Below are 20,687 nucleotides of genomic sequence, written 5' to 3'. Positions count from 1 at the left end.
GAATGATTAAGGATAGGTGCTTCTGAGCCACGGAGGACAATAGGCAGAGCTGACTGCGACAGGCAGAGCGGATAGTCAAGGCGTGAGGTTAAAAATGCCCCACCTGCCAGTGCTCAGCTGGTGAAGGCACAAAGCAGCTGGAACTCCCTGCCCCATCTATCTTCGGAAGACACAGAGGAACTTGAGCATGAGAATACAAGTAGCTGGTCCTGCCACTCCCTCACCTGCTTGGCCAGGCTGCACACGTTTTGCAATTGATCCCATCCCACACGCGTGTTCTCCTCTGCTTGCCACACTCTGGGGCAAGGGGGGAGGCATAAAAAACATGGCATGATAAAAAGATCTGGAATTGGGATGACTTGAACTTGAGCCCTTTCACATGACCTTGGGCAAATTACAGGATCCTCAGCTTCTGGTTTCTCGTCTTTAAAAATGGGGACAATAAGATTTGCCTCAGAGAATTTCTCTAAGGCTGCCATGACATCATCTATGTGAGAACACACAGCCAGGCCAGCACGGGGACATAGCGGGGCTGCGGTCAATGCTGGCCTTCTCCATGCGTGGGAGGATGGAGGCTTCTTGACCCACTCGCAAGTCAGAAATAAAGCTGCCAGGAGCCTCGCAAGGAAATGCCTGCCCTCTTCCCACCCGCCTTATCTCGTACTGGTTATGTAAACCATGGCTCTCTCCAGCATTATTTGAGAAACATGTGAAATCCCCTCTGTGGTAACTCCATTTGGGTTAATACTTCCATCCCCAGTAAATTCCTGTTAAGATGCAAGCATAATCCCTGGCGAGATCCCACCCTGGCAGAAGCACCCACTGCGATGATGTGGAGAAGGGACTCTCACCCCGGAAATTCAGGCCCTGAGGGAGTTGGGTGAGCACTGCTGAGGGGAGCTCTGGGCTGCCAGAGGTCAGCGGGTGTGGGAGAAGGCAAGGAAAATGGCCAAAAGAGAGGTGGAAGATGAGGCCACGTGTGCCCACCTAACCATTTGCTAATGACCAAGCATGGGTGGAGAAGGCACCTTGTCCCTTCAGTCAATACCCATTAGCATCTGCCATGCAGCAAGGTCACCAATATCAGGCACTCTGGGGGATGGTGTGCCCAACACTGACGCTGGCCTCCCAGATCTTACGAAACGTCTCACCCCTCCAGGAGTCCTTCCAGCCAGCTTGTGGCTCAGGCTGTTGTGACCATTACTCTCAGTGCAGGCCCTGCCCCATGCCTGGAGCCCCATCAGTGGCTTTTGTTGGATTCTACCAGCCTCAGTAAAGGTGCAGATGTGTCTTCACACATCACAGACCCCAACAGAAGATTGCTAAAATGCAATCCAAATCTTTTTAACCTCTCTAATTTTTAAGACTGTTCAATATCACTGATTTCAAGGACTATGGTACGTCTTTGTTTTTCTAAATAGGGGGAAATGTCTGCAACCAGCATCCACCTTTAACTCCAGCAAGAAGGGCAGCAAGGGAGGGGAAACCGCATGTCAGCTGAGAGGGAAACAATCGCGGTTTCCCTGCTTCTCTGAAGAATACAGATCAAGCCAAGCAAAGAGCAACCATCCTGAGCTATTTGTGTTTCATGTAATAATGCCCTAATGATCCAATTAGCATTGATTCTTCAGCAGCAACAATATTTTCTGACTGATTCAGCAATTTAGCGATCACTGTTGATTGATACAATTTCTGTGAGTAATAAAGCAGTTTGAAAGAAATTTGTTTAAGTCTTCACAAATCACTTTTTAAAAACATTTCAATTTTAACCTTATTTCCATTTTCTATTTTTTCCCAACCAGTGGACCCTTTATGCCATCTCCCTTGGGCATCCCGCTCCCCTGACCGTCACGTGGGCCGGCCCTCCCTGCCCCTTGTCTGGGCATCCTCAGCCTTCACCGCCCCCCGCAGATGCTTGCTGGCTGCAGCCCGGGGAACAGATGGGCGCAATGCCTGAGCCTTAGGGAATGGTAGCCGGGCACACAGCCTCTGTGGAAACGGCCCAGGCGAGAGCCACTGGAGCAGGCTTCCTGAAAACCTGCCCTGGTAACACTGCTAAAATTGGAAACCAGGCAGGGGGTGGGGGACAGCGTGGGAGGTGAGCGGGAGGGAAGAGGGACAATCACAAACAGGGAAGGGAGCTAGAACAGACTGTCGGGATAGAATCTCCTACCCGCGAAGCACTGGGCTTCCCAGGAAAGGAGCTGAGACCCAGCAGCTGGGTGGAGAGAACAGCCCTGGGAATGAACGGCCCTTTTGACGTCAGGGACTGGGCAAAGGGCCGTGAGGTCTGTGCAGCTGACCCCTCCTCCAGCAGTGCCCCAGCTGTGTCTCCCACCAAGAGCCTTCCGAGATGAAGCCTGTGTGTGTGGAAGGAAAGCCTCACCGCCTGGGAGAGCTGGTGTTGGCCCAGCCCTCGCCGTCATTCAGGCGACTGACACGGCACACAATGACCAGTGGGCCCTGATGGAGGGGACCAAACCTGGGTGCTCTGGAGGCAACTTCTCCCGAACAGTTTTCTGGCTGTTTTGGTCCAATCTAATGCTGCCCTCCTGATTATCTTCACCGCTCCTCCCTTTTGCCCACGGACGCTTTCCCAGTCAGGTTACTGTAGTAAAACTAGGAGTAAAAACAGCTGCTAAAATTTCACAAGCCACCATGGGACAGGCGTGACGCTAGCTAAATGGTTCATATGTGTTATGTCATGTAATCCTCTTAACCACCTTCTGAAACAAGTGTTATTCCCACTTTACAGGTAAGGAAACTAAGGCTTAGGGTGGTTTAGCCACTCAAAGACATTTAATAAGCCAAGGAGCTAAGCCAGTCAAAATGAAAAACCCTGGCCTCCAAAACCAGGGTCAGGCATTCCAGAACCTCTCTGGATCATGAGTCCCCAAATTTCAGCCTTAACCAGGCAGATTTTCTCCTGACTTCACTTCCTCCTCTCGGCTTCCTGCAAGTTCAGCCCTCATCCTCTGCTTCTCAGAGAAAATACCTAGATGGGGAACACCTTTCCAGGACACTCTCCTTGGACAAAGGACCACATCATCCAGGTTCCCTCTGCTCCCAGAGAATGGCTAGTCCTATTCTCAGAGGGCAGTTGGTAGGTCAGTTCCAAAGCCTATTTCTTTGAGGCCTGTCAGAGCTACCTGCCCATTCTCATTCACAAGAAAGTCAGACTGACAGACTCCTCCCATTTCTCTGTAAGATTCAACATGATTTTGGTGGAGTTCCTACAGTAGTTCCCCAATTCCCAAACCTTTTACTGTTCACCACTATCTCAAGGAATGTGAGAAACTTCCGAGTCTGCAGCTCAGAAATCACATTGAAGGCAAGGGTGAGGAGACAGTTTTTGGCCACACTTCAGTTCTTTCTATATTAAGTGAAAGCTTATCTTTGTCTATATATGGTCCAGCACCATTATTTCCGTGGGAAGGCCATGCCAAAGTCACCTAGTTACCTCGTTACTCCATTACAGGAAATACATCCCAGTTTATACACATATCATGCGTACTAACTATATTGGTTACTCAGGGGAACAAAAAATGCTTCTTCTGCATGATAGTTTCCCAGTCTCCTGTGTAGAAGCCTTGCTTCCAAACCTGATTCTGTCTATTTTGACAATGAAGGCTAGAACAAAGAGTCTCTGCCACCCGTGGGATTGTTTGGCTTTTAAACAAACCTCCTTAAAGAACATACGGATAGGAACAGCAATCAAAACTGCATTTATTAATGTTAGGTCTTCAATACTAAAACCTATCATTGTCACCTTGATACCACTGGAAATGTTTTGGGTACATAAATAAAGGTGGAGCTGGGGAGGGCAGAGGGAGCAGCACAGGTCTTCATTTGGACTGATGGCACATTTGTTAATTAATGTTCTATCGAAGGATGCTCTTTCCTGAAGTTCTGCTTAGCAGTAAAAACAGTGCTGTTGGCTAATGCTGGTTTTTTGAAGCTTGGATATAAAAATGAAGAACAAGGCTAGTGAGATTAAAGCCACCATCTGCCCAGTTCTTCCCAGGAAATGTCTTTTTAAGGCAACATCATAGGGAGCATGAAGGCCCATCTTTCCTTCCAATTGGTTATGTCTCAAAAGAGGCCAACCATTGACCACTAGGAATTGAGTGCTTAGGGTCTTCCCAGAGACTCAATATAACACTCTGAAGCATCTCCAAATCCAAAAGCTGCCTGTCAAGACATCACGTGGCCAGGCTACTGCATCTTAGTTTATTACTTCCTTTCTGTCAAACAATGGGAACAGAAATCAGCATTTATATTCCATTGGGTCATTTTGGTTTATTTTCTCTCAGCTCCATCAAACATTAGGTCCTGTCACAGGCCTCAGTGGAGAGGTATAGAGTGCATTTCTGCTGATGTCATCCAAATGAGATGGACAAAGTGAACCCACACTATCATCCCCTAGGCAATGGAGGCTGCCATGTGCAGACGCAGAAAGAGAAAACAAGTTGCTTTTTGCTTGAATGTATATTTTTAAAAATTGACCCACAAAATCACACTTTCACTGGTTTCACACATTGGAATTAAGATTTCTCCCAAGGCCACCATGTGATAAGGTCTGGTCTTCCCCAGCCCATCCACTACTGGACTTGGCATATGCCCCACATGACAAGCAAGCAGATACACCAAAATACTGACACATGAACACAGCAAGACTCAGATGTGGTTATCCACCAAAACTCAAACCAGAAGAACAGAGTATCACAAGGCATTGTAGTAATCTCATGGTGGTGGAAGTTTAGGACCAGAAACCCCTGGAGGCTAACTGCAGGACTGGAGGGAGGGGAGGAGATTTTGAGTGTCTGGAGTCTTCAGAGTAAACGGAAGCCCCTCACTGTAGGGAGGAAGATACCGCAGCCTAGTGTGGGCCCAGCACCACTCCCCTCCATTTCTCAGAAGAACTTGGTTCACTTCAACTATCGCCTCTGCTCAGGCTGCTGGGCACACTCAAGAATCAAAGGATGCAGTTGCCATGGTGATTCTGATTTTGTGATGGATTCAACCTTGTATCTGATCCCTTGTACACTGCTGGGGTGTGACTGGGAGAATTGCATATAATGGTAACTGAGAAAAGTTAGGACTAAAGTAGCCTAGAAGTGCCAAGTTAAACCCAGGAACAAAGGAAAGACCCCTGGCAAAGATACGGAAAAGGGGGACACAACCTTTCCATTTTCCATTAGAGTCCTAGGAAAATTAGTTTTGAAACAAAAAATTGATTACTATCTGCTACTATAGTTGATCATTCATTAAAAATTCTTACTGGTATTATTCTATTGCTGAAAGAGCTCCCTATCCAAATGCAGTTAACTCCAATCTGACAGTGAAAATAGTACACAGGCATGATAGTAGTCTACCACAGCGTTGCTGCTCAATGTGTGGACCAGCAATCAGTCACACTGACATGACCTGGGAGCTTGCTGGACCTGAGACTCTCAGGCCCCAACCTGAACCTGCTGAATCAGGATGTGCATTTTACCAGGATCCCCAGATGGCTCTTGGGCACATTCAAACCTGAAAGGTACTATCCTGAGACACTGTGAGGTCTCCGGCTCTGAAAACACTTGGGGCTGAGATGGAATGGAACTTACGTAATTGATAGCATGACTTTGATAGAGCCGAGTGGACTCTGAAGCCAAACTGCCTGGTCCAGCTCCAGAAGCAAATGTCCATGAGCAAAATTATTAACCTTTCAATGATTCAGTATTCTCATTTATAAAACAGGGACAATGGTAATGCCTACCTGTGATGTCCTGTGAACGTCAAATGAATTCATTTATGCAAAGCACTTAGACTAGGCAAGGCATGTAGTAAGCACTGTACACAGTGGTCAGGCAGATGGGAGGATGCATGCAAACTGGAAGTGAAGAATGGAACCTGCGAGTCATTCCACAGCTCCAGTGCACCAGACTGCTCCTACTTGCCTGCCACAGACAGCTTCTTTGTTAGTCATTCAGACCTTTGTCCCGGCCTTCACATCAGACATGGCCCTGCTTTGCAACTGATTCCCAAGGGGGCCATATATACAATCTGAAGCGTAATACACTGCACCCCATCCCATCCCTGGGTAAACCGGCATCACCCAGAGATGGTCTAGGTAGAGAAGCACTGCAAGGCAGCACGTGGGAGAGATGGACCCCCAGGGATGGCAAGATCTCCTCATCTACCAGAAATAATAAAAATGCTGCAAAATAAGCCAGCAATTTAAAAATATCTAACCCATGATTTTCTGGGTGAAAAAAAATTAGCCTCGAGTTGCTCCAGCCCTTGGCATCCTCGTCCTGCCACATCAGGGTTGGTGCAGTGCCCAGCAGTTGAGCTGGGTGCAGAGGGGAGAAAATCTGTGTTGGACCCTGGCTGAATGGCTTTCCTGACTTGGTAGCTCCAGATGTTAGCTTGTCATTGCAGAGCAACTGAGTTAATTAGGCATTTCTGTGGAATCAGAATTCTGAACAGTAGAGAAGAAATGGAAAGGGAGGAAGAATGGCCCCCCTGTACCACGGACAGTGTTTGCTCTCCATGTATTCCTCTGGGAGCAGGCCGAAGGGGCTGGGAGAACACTGGCCCTCAGAGAGCCATGTATAGAGATGCTGTAAATGGAAGAGCAGATGTGCAGAAGAGCAAGGAATAATGCTGCCCGAATCCTCCCCTTGAAGAGAGTTTGCTTGGCACCATCCCACAAAAGCTATGTGTTCATAGCAGGCGGATATCCAGAAGCCACCTTCATGAGAACCTCACCTATGGAAAGGGTATCAGAGCTTCCATGACAACTATCAGTCATGACTTCTTCCCAGAATCGCTTGTCACTTCTATTGTTTCGCCTGAACCAAAGCTCCTGGGAGGGATCTTCCCCTCCCTGTCCTCCACCTCTTGCCAATCTACATGGCCTGTTACTTTTAATTGAAATACTTAAGCTATGTAGGTCAGCTAATTTAAAATTCTCAAGGGCAGATCACTGCATTACAAGCAGGATGGGACATACAAGGCTGTTCTCTAAACCGGATTTCATGTATTAAAATACACACACACAGAGGAAATTTTTTTGAAAAACACCAACATAAAAATGGAGGGAGGCACTAAAGACTCATTTCCACAATCTGGCCCCTGGCCCTACACCAGGCTCAAAGCTAGGGGTTGGGCCACCTCAGGCGAACACTCCAGGCTGTTGAGGAGCCTGCATACAGGAGCCCATCTCTGGCAGTATCTTTGGCACACCTGACGAACAGATGCTCAGGTGCCTAGACCACACATTACTTTTCAAGGCACACGCAGGTGACCCATGGTGCCCTCACATTTTTGACCACAGACTGCATGGCAATCAACTCACCACAGCTTGAGTGTTCCCTTCCTCCCAAGAACAGGCAATCGGTCAGCCATTGTGTGCGTATTTTGCATGCTGAGAACACACATTTGTTCAGAACACAAAAGACATAATTTAACACATGCCAGAAAGGAACCAATAGAAACAGAGAACCAGCCTTAGCATGAGTTTTCAGCACTGCCCATCTTCTCCAAAAGTAAAGGAGACATCGGACGCTTCCAGCTCACTGACTCGTTTGAAAAGGCTGCGTTGTCCAGCAGAACACTCCTTGCTGGAGACACCTTTCCGGGCTGTGAAAGTGATTCTTATTCCATTCATGCTCAAAAATTTAAAGGAAATGCTAATAACCAGCCAAAGGGAGAAGTGTTGGAATAATGCCAGATTGTATTAAATCAAGTGGGAAGGGTGGACCTGGGAGTAAGGATCATGCCCATCCAAATGACCTTAACTGACATCACTTTCAACCCCCTTGAAGCTGAACCCAGATCCAACTTGATTTGTAGGTGGAGGAAAGTCAAGCAAGAGAATCTTTGCTGAAGGGATCCTTTTGGGGTCTGAGAGTGGTTTGAAGAGGAGGATGCCTACCCTATACCCCAACCCCATAGGAGAGGGAAGCACTGACCAGAGAGTATTGGTTAGAGGGAGCAGTTAAGACTCTAGAGGTCTTACCAAGTCAAAGTATATATCTTCAGCCTCCTTGCATCTGAAGAAGTCAACCATCTATGTATCAGAAACAAGGCATGGGCAAAGGTTTTTAATGGCCCCAGGAACTACTGGGATAGGGAATGGTCTCTTCGTATTCCAACAACCTCTGAATCTAAAATCAAAATTTAAAATTCCCTAGGCTGAACTTACATGATTTTAGAATGCTGAACAATCTGAGGTGAGTTCTGATAATATGCAGAACCAAGAAAAGGAGTAATGTCTCCTAGATGCCATCAAAGAAACTATAGTATAAACTTGTTAAGGGCAGAATTTTACTCACCAATGTAAATCCAGTGCCTATCACAAGGCCCAACCCACAGTGTACATGCAAGACATATTGACTTAATGAATGAGTGAAAGGATAACACTGATTCATAACTTTAATTCAATAGAATTTGAAATTACCCCCAGATGAGTCACATGGACATGGTGACACAACAGAACTTAAAGATCACTGAGACTCAAAAATGGGAGAGTCACGAACTGATCCTGATATGATGAGATAGGAAGCTAGCACCAAAATGTGAATCAACACACTACTTCCTTCATCAGGAGAGTCTCCATATAAATACAAGCTGATAGGAATGAGCACACCTAGTGCTCAGGTCTTGGTTTTCACATACTACCACTCTCCAATAAACCGAATCAGTACTCCTTGGAGTAACAGTTGATTCTAGGGCTAGGAGGGAAATAAAAGATGTGCCTGGAGTATCTTGTGGTCCCAAAGCAAGAAAACACTTGAGAAAGGTTGGGGGTATGTCAAGAGGCACAGAAGCCAACCAGAAAGCACTCCCAATGGCCAAAGCTAAAACAATTTGAGCAAGAAAATAAATTAACAGTAGTAGTGGATTATTGCCCATAGAATAAAATAAACAAACATGATACTGGTATAAATCAATGACTAAATAAATAAATAACTAGGGAAGAAGGGACAGTTTTTCCTTAATGGGAGAATTCTAGTTAATAAATATGGAGGCAAAAAGGACAATACAAAAATCATAAGTAGCCAAACATAGTAACTGTTGCAAATAAGATGTACCAGAGAATGCTAAAACTATGGGCAAAAGCTTGAAAAGAAGCATGATATTTGCACAGTCTCAAAATATCTCCCCCAGGATACTTATTAGAAATGGGGAAATAGCAGCTTTATAGTGAAGAAACTCAAAAGACACCACCTTCACCAAGTGATGAAGGTTAACAGCACCAGTAGAAAGACATCAACATCCTTTATCCTTTGATAGGACACACTGTGAAGGGCACATCACTTCTGTGATATTCAGAAGTATGCATTTAGTATGCAACATATGCATACCCTCCATCTAATCATGAGTAAACATCAGACAAACCCAGATTAAGAGACATTCTACATGATAACTGACCTGGATTCTTCAAAAGTGTCAAAGTCATTAAAAACAAACAAACAAAAAACAAGGAAAGACTGAGAACTACCACCAGTTGGATGAGACAAAGGAGACACGATGACTAAATGTCATGTGGGATCTTGGATTGGATCTGCACCAGAAAAAAAGGACTGAAGTGGAGAAACTGGTAAGATCAAAATGAAGTCTGAAGTTTGTTAAAAGTATTATACCAATGTCAGTTTCTCAGTTTTAATCACTATATTATGGTCATGCAAGATATTAACATTAGAGGAAGTTCCCAAAGTGTTTATGGGAACTCTGCACTATTCTTCAACTTTAAGCCTAAAATTATTTCAAAATAAAATGTAAAAAAAATAAAAAGGCAAACTAAGCAGTGTGTTTATAGACACAGCTGATTTACATTCTGTCACAAGCTCCTGATCTTGCCAAAAACTGGTAAGTGATAACCTGCCTACCGGTCAAAGGATCACATTCTAGATAGTGCTAGTGCACAGTCTAGCACTGTGCAAGACTGTTGTCAGTTTACAAGAGACAGAACACCCTGTTGTTCATGCCTAATGAACAATTAGGTCCTGTGTTCAAGCTGTGTATCCAATAGGTGTGTATTGGGCACTGCTTGCAAAATAGGAAGATTAGGAGAGGATGGTTCTGATCTCTTCTCCGGTTTTAAAAACACAATCAGAAATAAAAACAAAACCTATTTGTGATCTTGGATAGCTCATTTGTTGTCTCTGCCTTCAGTTTTCTCATTTTCTTATAATTAAGTAATGTGTGCCTCCCACTCTCAAAAGGGTTAGCAGGAAGATGAAACAAGATAAACTGCATGGAAGCATTTTGAAAATCATAAAAACATTATGCAGCTGTAACTGTGTTATGATTCACATATTTAAAGGTTCTCATTCTCATTGTTTTCAGAACAGAATGGCTTAAGTGAGAGCTGGTTACCACACGCATCCATTTAACGTTAGAAATGATTTAATATTTACTGAGCACCTATTATGTTAAAGGCACTGGCTTAGATACTACGGTGAATATAAAAATGGATTGCACATGGACTCTGGCCTCATGAGTCTCCAGCCTTAGGAACAGGGATGACATATACATCAATAAATTATAACATAAAATAAGAAGTGAAAATTGCCAGTCACCAGCTGCCTGGCAGGTGCCCACATGGATATGGGAAGAAAGGGGCTTAAGCCGGTTTTCATTTTCCCTTTCTGACCTTTGTGTGTATCTGTGTATGTTATTTCCAAAAACTCCCTCCCAATAGTCCACATGGCAAATAAGAAATTAAGAGATTGACAAAGTCAGAAGCATGCATTTGGATAATGTCCCAACACCTGTTAGCAATGGGTCTTTGGGCCAAGTCCTTCTTTGGTTTCTTCCTCTGCAAAATCGGAATAATAATACAACCCACCTCACCAGATCATTCTGAAGATTAAAGTAGTCCAAACCAAGCACTCAGAACAGGACCTTGTGCAAAATATGCACGGGAGAAGGGTTAGTTGCTGTTACTCTTTTCTTGTCTTGGAGAAATGTATTTATGGCTTTGTGACTGACAGTGGAATAAAGTCCCGCACAACCCAAGATGGAAGATTCTAGCCTCTTTTCTCCAGAAGGCCCAGGCCTCCCACCGTTAGTGATCAGGCGCGGGAAGAGCCCGGTCAGCAGGGCGGGGACGGCCAGCTACTGAGGCTGTCGAGGGCCATGATGGGTGCTGTGTAACCTCAGCCAGCATTCCCTTCTGTTCTCCTCTTAGCCTTTTGGACACTCAGGTTCTACCCTCAGCTTTTAAGTTCTCAGTCTCTTCCTGAGGGGTCGCACTGAGAGTTCCTCGCTGGCAGAGGGCTGACTATGCTTCCGGGCTCTGGTCCCGCCTTCCCTTCCGGGACCGCCATTGCTCCTCCCAAGGCACCGTGCGCGCCACCAAGGCGAGAGGCCCCGCTTGCCCTCAGCAGGCCCTGGCGTCTCAGCCGCAGCCCGGCGCTGTCCCCACGTACACCCATGACGCCCTTCCCGACCTCTGACCACGAGCTAGACGCGCCAGGCCCGCCCCCGGGCTGCGAAGCTCGGCAGCAACCCCTCACCGCCTGCCCGCGGCTCCAGGCCGCAGCCCTGGGACGGGACATTCTGAACACAGTCAGCGAGGGACGCCCCACCACGAGAACCAACCTCTCCAGGCCTCTTCTTCCCCTTCGGCCTCTAACCTGAGGAAATCGCTGCCGGAGCTTAAGGCAGTTGTCAGAGCTACTGCGGAGCCAGGCAGGCGCGCACACAGGACATCCCCCTTGTCACCTCCCATACAGTAGCCATGCTCACCTCGGATAGTCCGCACCAGACCACGCCACACCTGCTCAAAATCTGCAATACCTCCTTCCGGGCAAAAGCTGCCGTGCTCACCGCGGCCTGCAAGGCCCTGCTCCGCCCGCCTCTTGACCCCTCACCTGCAACCAGCGCCCACCCTGCTCGTGCTGCTCCCTCGCCCTTCCCTGAGCCTGCCAGGCCGCCCGTCTGTCAGTGTCTGCCACTGCAGGTCCCTCTGCCTGGAATGCGTTCCTCCCGAGTGCCAGTCCACCCTGCTGACCCCCTCATTCCCATAGATGGTGCTCAGACATCCCCTGCGGAGGCCTTCCCTCATCGTCTTATTTACAAGTAAACCTGCACTCACACCCCATTCCCCTGCATTACCTTTCTCCACAGCCCCTATTGCCATCCAACAAAGTGTGTTTAACTTACTTATTTTATTCATTGTCTCTCTACTAGAATGTCAGCTCCCCGTGGGCAGGGATTCAGGCCTGTTTTATTTATGGCTAACTGCCTGACACCTAGAACAGATACACAATAAATATTTGATGAATGAAGGACGGACTTTTAAAACCCATACACACATATACAAACGCATATGTATATATTCCTAGGTGTGCATATCAAGGCTGCCACTGAGGGAGCACTAGCAATTAATACATCCCGGGCCCTGGAGGAGGCCTGTATCAAGCCTGCACTCTGAGTGTCTAATTAATTCTTACAATGAGGCCGTGAGAAAAATGGACTACCCACATCATAAAATTGAAACTAAAGCTTGGAGTTTAAGGAACTTACCCAAGTGAGCCAGCGAGGAAAAGACAAAGCTCAGCGTGCTCTTCAGAACTCCAAATCCTGTGCTCTTTCCACCAATCAACGGTTCTCTTGGTTCTCACACCCCTAAGAACTTGCCCCGCTAATAGTAATGGGCCCATACATCTGCTGTCTTCACTACCAAACCGAGCTCTCTTGAGGCCACAGGAGCGTCTCCTCCTCTCTGTTTTTCCAGGAGATATGCACACACACACATAATATTCTAGCTCCTGGAAAATATTCAATCTCAATCACTCACTGTTAGAGATGTTAATTTTCTTTCTACTTGACTTGACAGACCATCAAACACATACTCCTCTTTCCCTGGCACCTGGGGCATATCTGATTCAAGGCAGAAGACAGAAAAAGTCACAGACGGGAAAAGTGGGGCACTGTTCATGCCAGCTGGCCACAGTCACCCCTGGCCCTGGGACCATGCTGGCACAATGCCAGAGATGAAATGATGGAAAGAGTGTACCTGGAGAAGAGGAGCTGAAAATTCACTCAGAAAGGTTCAAAATCTATACTGGGTTATCCTCCTGTCCATCCCCCCTTTCTATAAACTCTATCATCTACCCCTGCCTCTTTAGCACATACCTTCTCAACCACATTCTTAGGAGAACGAAAACTCAGGCTTAACTCCCATGCTGTTTTGTCATTGCCACTAGGTAAGGCAGAGTTGCCAACTCAGGCTTGGAGAGAAGCAGAAGGACAGAGAGATTCAGATCAGGACATTTGGAGCCAGACAGATCTGAGTTCAAGACCTGGGCAAGTAAGTTAATTCCTAAGCCTGGGTTTGTGTAAGATAAAGAAGTACCTACTTTATGGAGTAATCATATTAATTAAAAGAGTATATATATGTCAAGTGCTTAACAGGGCCTAATACACAGTAAGCACTCAATAAATGTTAGTTGAAAAGCCCACTTTGAATATTACATGATAGGGAGTTCCCTGTGTAAGGTGTGGGAAGGCATCTTGGGGCCAAACACAGGGGCGGGGTTGCACAAGCCAACTGAACTCTGACACAAGAATGCAACCCTAAGTGTCATTTGCACTCTATTCACATGTGTCCCAGAAGCCCAGAAACTCTTCTTCCTGCTGCCCCTTTATCCAGATGGCAGCCTACCACCTAAGGACATCTTGCAGATGCTCCAGCACAAGGTACCTAGGAAGAGACTGCATCAAGAATCACCAGGTCAGGGCAGTTATTTGCCACTTGAGTTCAGGGAATTTAAACTCAGGTGTTTAAAAATAATTACCATATGTCCATCAAGTCAAAGTTGTAAGTTGTAAGATGTGCCTATTATTTTATGTATCAATGAGAAAGAAAAAATGGTGCCAACTAAAGTGTAACCTATTTGTTTAGATTGCACTTTAGTTTTAGAGAAATGAAAATGTAGGGGAAAAAATATCTTAGGATCAGTAGAATCAGTAAAATATAGTAGGTCAAACCAAAAACTAATTGACACCTGGGGTGTATTGTCACGTAGGAGTGATAACTGATGGGAGAATGACCTTTGGCTTCTGCCTAGTTCTTAGCAAGTCATCCAATGACCTTGAACAGATAAGAGAGGCTTTGTGAGTTCTTCAGGAGAGAAACAGAAAAACAGAACTGACATATAATGATTCGCCACAGGCTGAGCACATCCAGGTACTTTATGTGATATCATTTAATCCTTCTAACAGGACAATAGCATTGTCTTCATTTGGCAGACTCAGAAAGGTTAAGTAACTTGCCAAAAGTCAGTCAAAGGTGGTATAGAGATTCAAACTCAAGTCCCTCTGATCACAGAGTCACTATGACTCTGAATCAGCAGAATGCAGTGTCTGTCTGGGAAACTCCTGTGACTGGATAAATTCCCGAATCAGCACTCAAAGCTTGAAATGCTCATGTTCTTGGGGAAAATTGACACTGAAGTGCAAGAACCATTTTTCCAGAAAGTTGGTCCTGGTTAGAAGAAGGCGAGGAGCTGGAAGGAGATCCTGGAGTAAAGTCAGGAGGGGATGATTTCAGAGAGGAGGGGAATAGCTAAAAAGGGGAGGGCAGGGAACAGAGAAAGCATGCAGCAATCCCCCCATCACCCAGCAGTTGTGGAGGGAGCTCTTGGTGAGGATTGCCTCCCCACACAGGCCATGGCATCAGCAGTAACAGCAGCAATATCTGCAAGTGGGCTAAGGACAGGCATATTTGAAAGCCTTAGGCCAGTTTAGCATCTTCCACCTGGACCGGGATTCAGATGCATCCCTTTCAGATTTATTGCCTGCCCAGCGCATTCATTAGAAAAGAATTTGCACTGCGATGGGCCATTTTTCAAGAGCCCTTCTCCTGCCGAAAGAATACTTGAAACTCGTGCTGAAAACCAACAGGGAGAGAGCTTGAGAACTGGAGGGAGATGGGAGTCAAACTCTGTGTATTTTGTAGCTGTTTAAGACCCAAGTGCAGTGAAGGACAAGTTCCTGGCTTGCTAGCTTCCATTGTGAGTCTCCCTGGAGGAAACAATGACACTATGTAATTATTAACAGCAGCAAGCCAGGTCTTAAGCATGCTGTGCACTATGGTGACACAAAATAGTAATTTAAAAACATGAGATATGGAGAGGAAAACTAGGTATCTAGATGGGGCTTGAAATCTTTGTATGCAAAATTTGTGATAGACAGGTGGTATTTAAATACATTGGCTTTAGAATGCTGACCATCTTCCAGAGAGAAAGTCAGGGTATTAGAGGGAATATCTAAATCTGGTCTCTGCCAGATTCAGACTGGTTGTGTGACCTTGGCCAAGTTATTTAACCTCTGAGTCTTGGTTTCCTTTTAAGTACAATGGGGATGATTAATATTAGTCTCACCTACCTTGACAGCTAGTCTTTTTGTGTCAAATGAGATCAAATCAGTGAAAGGATGCTGTAAACTATAAGAGAAACACAAATAATAGCTAATTTAATTAATTTCCTGACAGGTTTTACTACCCCTGTATGAAGAAAACTCTGTGTGTGTGTGTGTGTGTGTGTGTGTATGTGTGCATGCGCGTGTCCCCACATCTCCAAGCAGCATACCTTGGGAGTTCAGCTTTTCTAAGAAGTCACAGGAAATAATTTAGTAAGTAATCTCAGTCTCATCACCTTCCTCTCCTAGCACTGGGGAAGCAAATGGTACTCTTCTCCCTAGAGCTTTCCTTTCAAAGTGTGTAACTGATGGGGAAGTCAGATGTATACAGACTTGTAGAAGTTTCTCAAGATGATTCAGACAGCTCAGTGATTACATTTGTATGGTGTCCTCACTCTCTGGGGCCTCATCCATGTGGTTTCCATCCAGCTTGGTTTGGATCTCATTCTCATGATTGTTCATAATTCAATGAAGGCTCACAATGCAATGACCACAATATTCAGAAGAGGAATGATGGTTGCCTACCACTCTACAGCATCCTCTCTAAAGCACAGACCTTTCCCCTTAACAGGGTCTTAAGCCTTAATGTCTGAGTATTAGTTGACTTTGGAGGGAGAAGAGACAGTGACAGAAACCCAAATACAGAATCCCAAGTAAAACTCTCCAGAACACTTTCCCTCCCCAGTCCACCCACTAGGGTCTTCTTCTTGCTCAGGTTCCAGGGGGCAGTGTCTGGCAATTTCATTTACATAAAACCAGGTTCTTGCGTGACTTGGCTCCAGAAAGATGAGAAATTTCTGATAATTTTATCTATGTATTTTTGGTAACTATTTCTATGTATTCTTGATAACTGATTTCTTTGCATATTGGTGCTTGTTAATTATTTATGCTACTGTTATTTGTGTAGCCTAAAAGATAACATTTGAATTATTGCTCTCTTTAGTTGCCTAGTTTCTGCCTTTTTAAGAAGATATTAGAATATAACTAGCAGGCAAGGAAGGGATCTAGTCTTTATAATTCTCTTTGTGCAATGCTACATAAGTGCTGAATAAGTGCTTTTTAATGATGCAGCAGCTGAAAGGGTTCCACACATTATCTTATTCATATTGAAGATATCCTGGCAAAGTGAGCAATGTCTCACAGATGGAAAAACAAAAAGCAGAGAGGTGAAGTGACTTGCATGAGATCAGAAAGCAAATCAGAAATGGAGCCTTGACAAGTCTTCACACTCTTAAGTTTGGAGTGCTAATGTTTATTCATCCATTCTAAAAAGCCACAACCTTAAATATCTGAGTTTTGTGGTCCTGCAAAATTTGGGTGTGACAAAAAGCACTTTATAAATTGTGCTAGAAGAAAAACAGCCCTGACAGTTGGCTAAGGTACATAACTGTCTCTTTCAACCAAACATCAGAAAACCATTTTGCAAGCAAATACTACATTATCATCCTCTCCAGACAATGATGGCAATGGCATAGTAGTACTTACATGAGGCCTCCCATCTCTGGGACCCACGGTGCTTCCTAATGTAATTATCTCCAACACTGACCTGTTTACTTATACGAAGAACGCCAAGTTGCCTTTTCTTCATCAGGAAATTGATGGCAAAGTAAGCTACTCCCCAAAATCCCAAAGTGAGCCAAAACAACAGCCTGACCTCCAAAGTCATCTTATAACACACAACTCTGGACCCGTCACCCCATTCTTCCCTTACTACTAATGTGCAATGCAGCTGACCACCCTGGCTACCGCTGCAAGGAGGGGAGCAGAACAGGGGCTGGGAAGTTGGGAGCTCATGTACAAGGGAGTCTGGGAAGGTCATGCACTCTGTTTCAACCTTAAATCTAGAAGAATGCTGGACAACCAGGATTAGAGGCTCAGCCAGGGGGATTAGCAGTTCAAAAGAGAGCTCTAGAATGAAGATACAGATGTGTGACTCATTTGCATATCGGAGACGGTGGAGAGGAGACCAGAAATCATACTTTCTCATGTAGGCCTCTTGCGGCAAGTCAGGTTTATCAGAATAAAAACTTCACTTCCCAGCTCCCAGTTATTGATATCATTAAGAAGTGGAATTACAAAGCAGAAACAAAGCAGGGCACCTAGGGTGTACTGCAGGAGCCAATCAGCAGGCGGGAGGTTCAGGGTGGGAACCAAGCCTCACCATCTCTACCTGTCAGAGTGCCTACAGGTCTTTAAGACCCATCTCAAATGATACATCCAACTGGTATTTTCCTGATTTCTCCAGAGGTATTCTCTCCCGTCTTTAAACTCCGACGGGATTTTGTGTGTGCACCTTTTATGAGATGCATCATAATCTGATTGGGGTTATGGATATCTATAAATAAACTAGAATATATTTGTGTATTATCATTTACTCAATAACTATTTATTGAGCTCTTGCTACGCACTTCAAACTCTTAAATAATAATAATAATATATATATATATAAGTTTCTTGAGGGATGGAACCATGATTTATTCATTTTCTATGATGCATACATTTTCATTCTAATGTACATAGGATACAACTGAATTCAAATCCAATAGCACTGGCAAAACAACTCAGTAAGAGGCAGGATAATGGAGGACTTCAGAGCAGGAATCTTAGAGTCAGAGAGATCCAGTTCAAACTCTAGATTAATACCTCTGTAGCTTTAAGGCCTTGGGCAAGCAGCTTAGCTTATCAGCAGGTGGGTCTGTAGGGTCATCCACCACAGGAAGGATGATGAATGTTACATCACAAGGAACCCACTATTGACACACTTAATCAGCAGCTATGGGGCCCTTATTCAAAATGGCCAGGTTAGGGTCCTCTTCTTAGGATCAGAAGGCACTACTGACCACCAGCATTCTTTCCAACCAGGCAGTTCCATCCAGGAACAGGTATCCATGTTGGTAACTGGTATGTGCTATATTTTCTACACCTCAATGGAGCTGGGAGTCCCCAAGAAATAAACCTCAGCAATTGGTTAGACTTGGCTGCTTCATCTCCCTTTACCCAAAAAATCCCAGCTGAAAACAGGGGCTCAAACCCTTATGTTTGGACCCATTCACTACACAGCTTCTTTTTGGAGATGTGACTCTCCAGTAAGACATCCCAGTGCAGACAACATTGTCCAATATACTATGAGTCTTGCTATGAGCCAAGTAGGATATCCCTGTCCTTGAACAATCAAAGATTTAAAAATTAAGTGCCTGCTAAGCTGTTCATCAGCATTTATGTGCATGTCCATTCCAGTATGTAAAGATTGTGACATTTGAGATCCCAGTGTTTAGGGTCCATTAAAAAGCAAATGTCTCCTTTAAATGGAGAGGTAGTGCATTTCTCCTTCGTCTTTATTCCAATGGGCAACTCCCTCTGCCCAACTCCTTTGCAGGTTCATTTCCAATAGGTTTATGTAACAGAACAGCTGAACCATGTATCAAAGGGGCTCTGGGTGCGGCTGCTGAAGCAGCATTTCACTTACAGCTTTCCAGTGAATGAGAAAGCACTCCTCATTTGAGAGCCGCCTGCCGCTCAGGACAACTCATTGTCCCTTGTGTTCAGATTGCTCGCTTAATTCAGGGCTTGGGATCAGACGTGAGCTGGCCATTTGGTTGCATGAGATACACACTAAAGGGCACGACAAGGTACCATTAATGATCTGTCCAAAAACCTATTGGTGCCCATAGTCACGTCCATGTCAAAGACTTGGGCCCTGGAATATTAATATTTACACTGTGCTTTTCCTCTTACAAAATATTTTCTAATTCCCTATCATTGAATCCTCACAACTCCATGAAAGCATTATTCTTGTTCTTATTATCACCATTCATTCCCACTGCAAATTGAAGCAGCCAAGGGTCTGTGCATTAGAGGTTAAGCGTCGTGTTCAAGATCACAAAGCCAGTGAATGGCTGAGCTGGGACTCCAACTCCAAGTCTTCTGACTCAAATCCAGTGACTTACTCAACACAAACTTTCTGAATACAAATGGTTGTCCTATGTACGGCAGTGTATTAAGAAGGGCCACCAGCCCACTGATTTATTCACTATTCAGTTTATACTTGCACATGGTAAGACATCACAAGTTTTTTCAAATAACAGGGTTTTTTTTAAGTTTTTATTTCAAATGTTTATGGTAGAAAATTTAGAAGAATCATAGAGAATGAAATAAAATAATTTGTAATTTGTTCCCTGAATTGGCTTATCATTAACACTCTAATGTATACCTATTAGACCTTCCAGGGTATAGTATATCCTGTCTACACTTATATGAGATGTAAATAGAGTTTATATATCTTATAAAATTTGGGATCATATTGTAGATAACTTTCTATATTTGTTCATTTAGCAGTGCATTTGAACATCTTTATGTGCCATTAACTGTCCTTCTAGGTTATCATTTGAATGGCTACATGGTGTTCTATCATATGGATGCATCCTAACTTAGTTACCCAGCCCTCTGGTGATTGAAAAATAGAGGAGAGAAATTATCCCAGGTTTAGCTCCATTACAAATAAGACTACAACGAACACACTTGTAAGTAATCCTTGTGTATTTCTGACTATTTCCATAGGATAAAATCCTACGAACTTGTTGAGCCAAAAGAAATGAGCATTTTGAAGCCTTTGAACATTTTGTCAAATGACTCTCCAAGGTGAGTGGAACTTCTGCACTGCCATCAGCTGTATCTAAAAATGTCCAGCTTCCCAACACTCTTCACAAGACTTTCACTGTTGATGTTTATTCTGAACAAACTGCCTGGCATCCTTTGGGGCCTCCTTGCCCAACTGCCCAGCAGGCCCTGGCAACTCTGCCTCCCAAGCACTTGGATTCATCCCACTGGCCAAATTCTGCCCATTCATCTCACCTCCACTGCTGGCACCTGGTCCCAGCCTCTATTCTCCTACCCAACTGGCCTCCCAGCCAGTTTCTCATTCCCTCCCAACTCCCTTTTCTAATCCATAGGCAGAATGATGATATCCTAAAAATAAAAAAGACACGTCACCCTCCCTACCAGTCATGATCTAGCACTCCCTCACCCCACACCGCCAACCCTTTGACCAGCTCACCTGCACCCACCTGGTCATTCACTCTGTGCCAGCCTTGCTCTTTGTTTCTGACACATGCCAAGGTTGTCCTGCCTCCGGGCCTTTGTACTTGCTATGCCATCCCCCGGAAGGCTCTTCCTGTCTTTCTTTGCAAGCCTAGCTCCTTCTTGTCTTCCAGGTCCCAGAGGGGACCTCCCTGACCACCAGCTTAAAGTAACCCCCCACCCATAGT

The 20,687-nt window shown here is 44.9% G+C and overlaps 1 protein-coding gene and 1 long non-coding RNA gene across 19 annotated transcripts in view; one reads left to right on the top strand and one right to left on the bottom strand.

Moving 5' to 3' along the window:
- The window catches only part of LOC129009980 (voltage-dependent L-type calcium channel subunit alpha-1C), a 716,779-nt gene that overhangs the window by 452,345 nt on the left and 243,747 nt on the right, over positions 1-20,687 (bottom strand). The window lies entirely within an intron of this gene.
- The window catches only part of LOC134740352 (uncharacterized), a 30,076-nt gene continuing 27,567 nt past the window's right edge, over positions 18,179-20,687 (top strand). Inside the window, exons 1-2 of the long non-coding RNA XR_010127750.1 lie at positions 18,179-18,324; positions 19,981-20,061. This is a non-coding gene — a long non-coding RNA (uncharacterized LOC134740352). The remainder of the gene's footprint in view (positions 18,325-19,980; positions 20,062-20,687) is intronic.

This window comes from Pongo pygmaeus, chromosome 10 (assembly GCF_028885625.2).
Source record: "Pongo pygmaeus isolate AG05252 chromosome 10, NHGRI_mPonPyg2-v2.0_pri, whole genome shotgun sequence".
Taxonomy (NCBI): Eukaryota; Metazoa; Chordata; class Mammalia; order Primates; family Hominidae; genus Pongo; species Pongo pygmaeus.
This window is presented reverse-complemented; position numbering and strand designations above follow the sequence as displayed.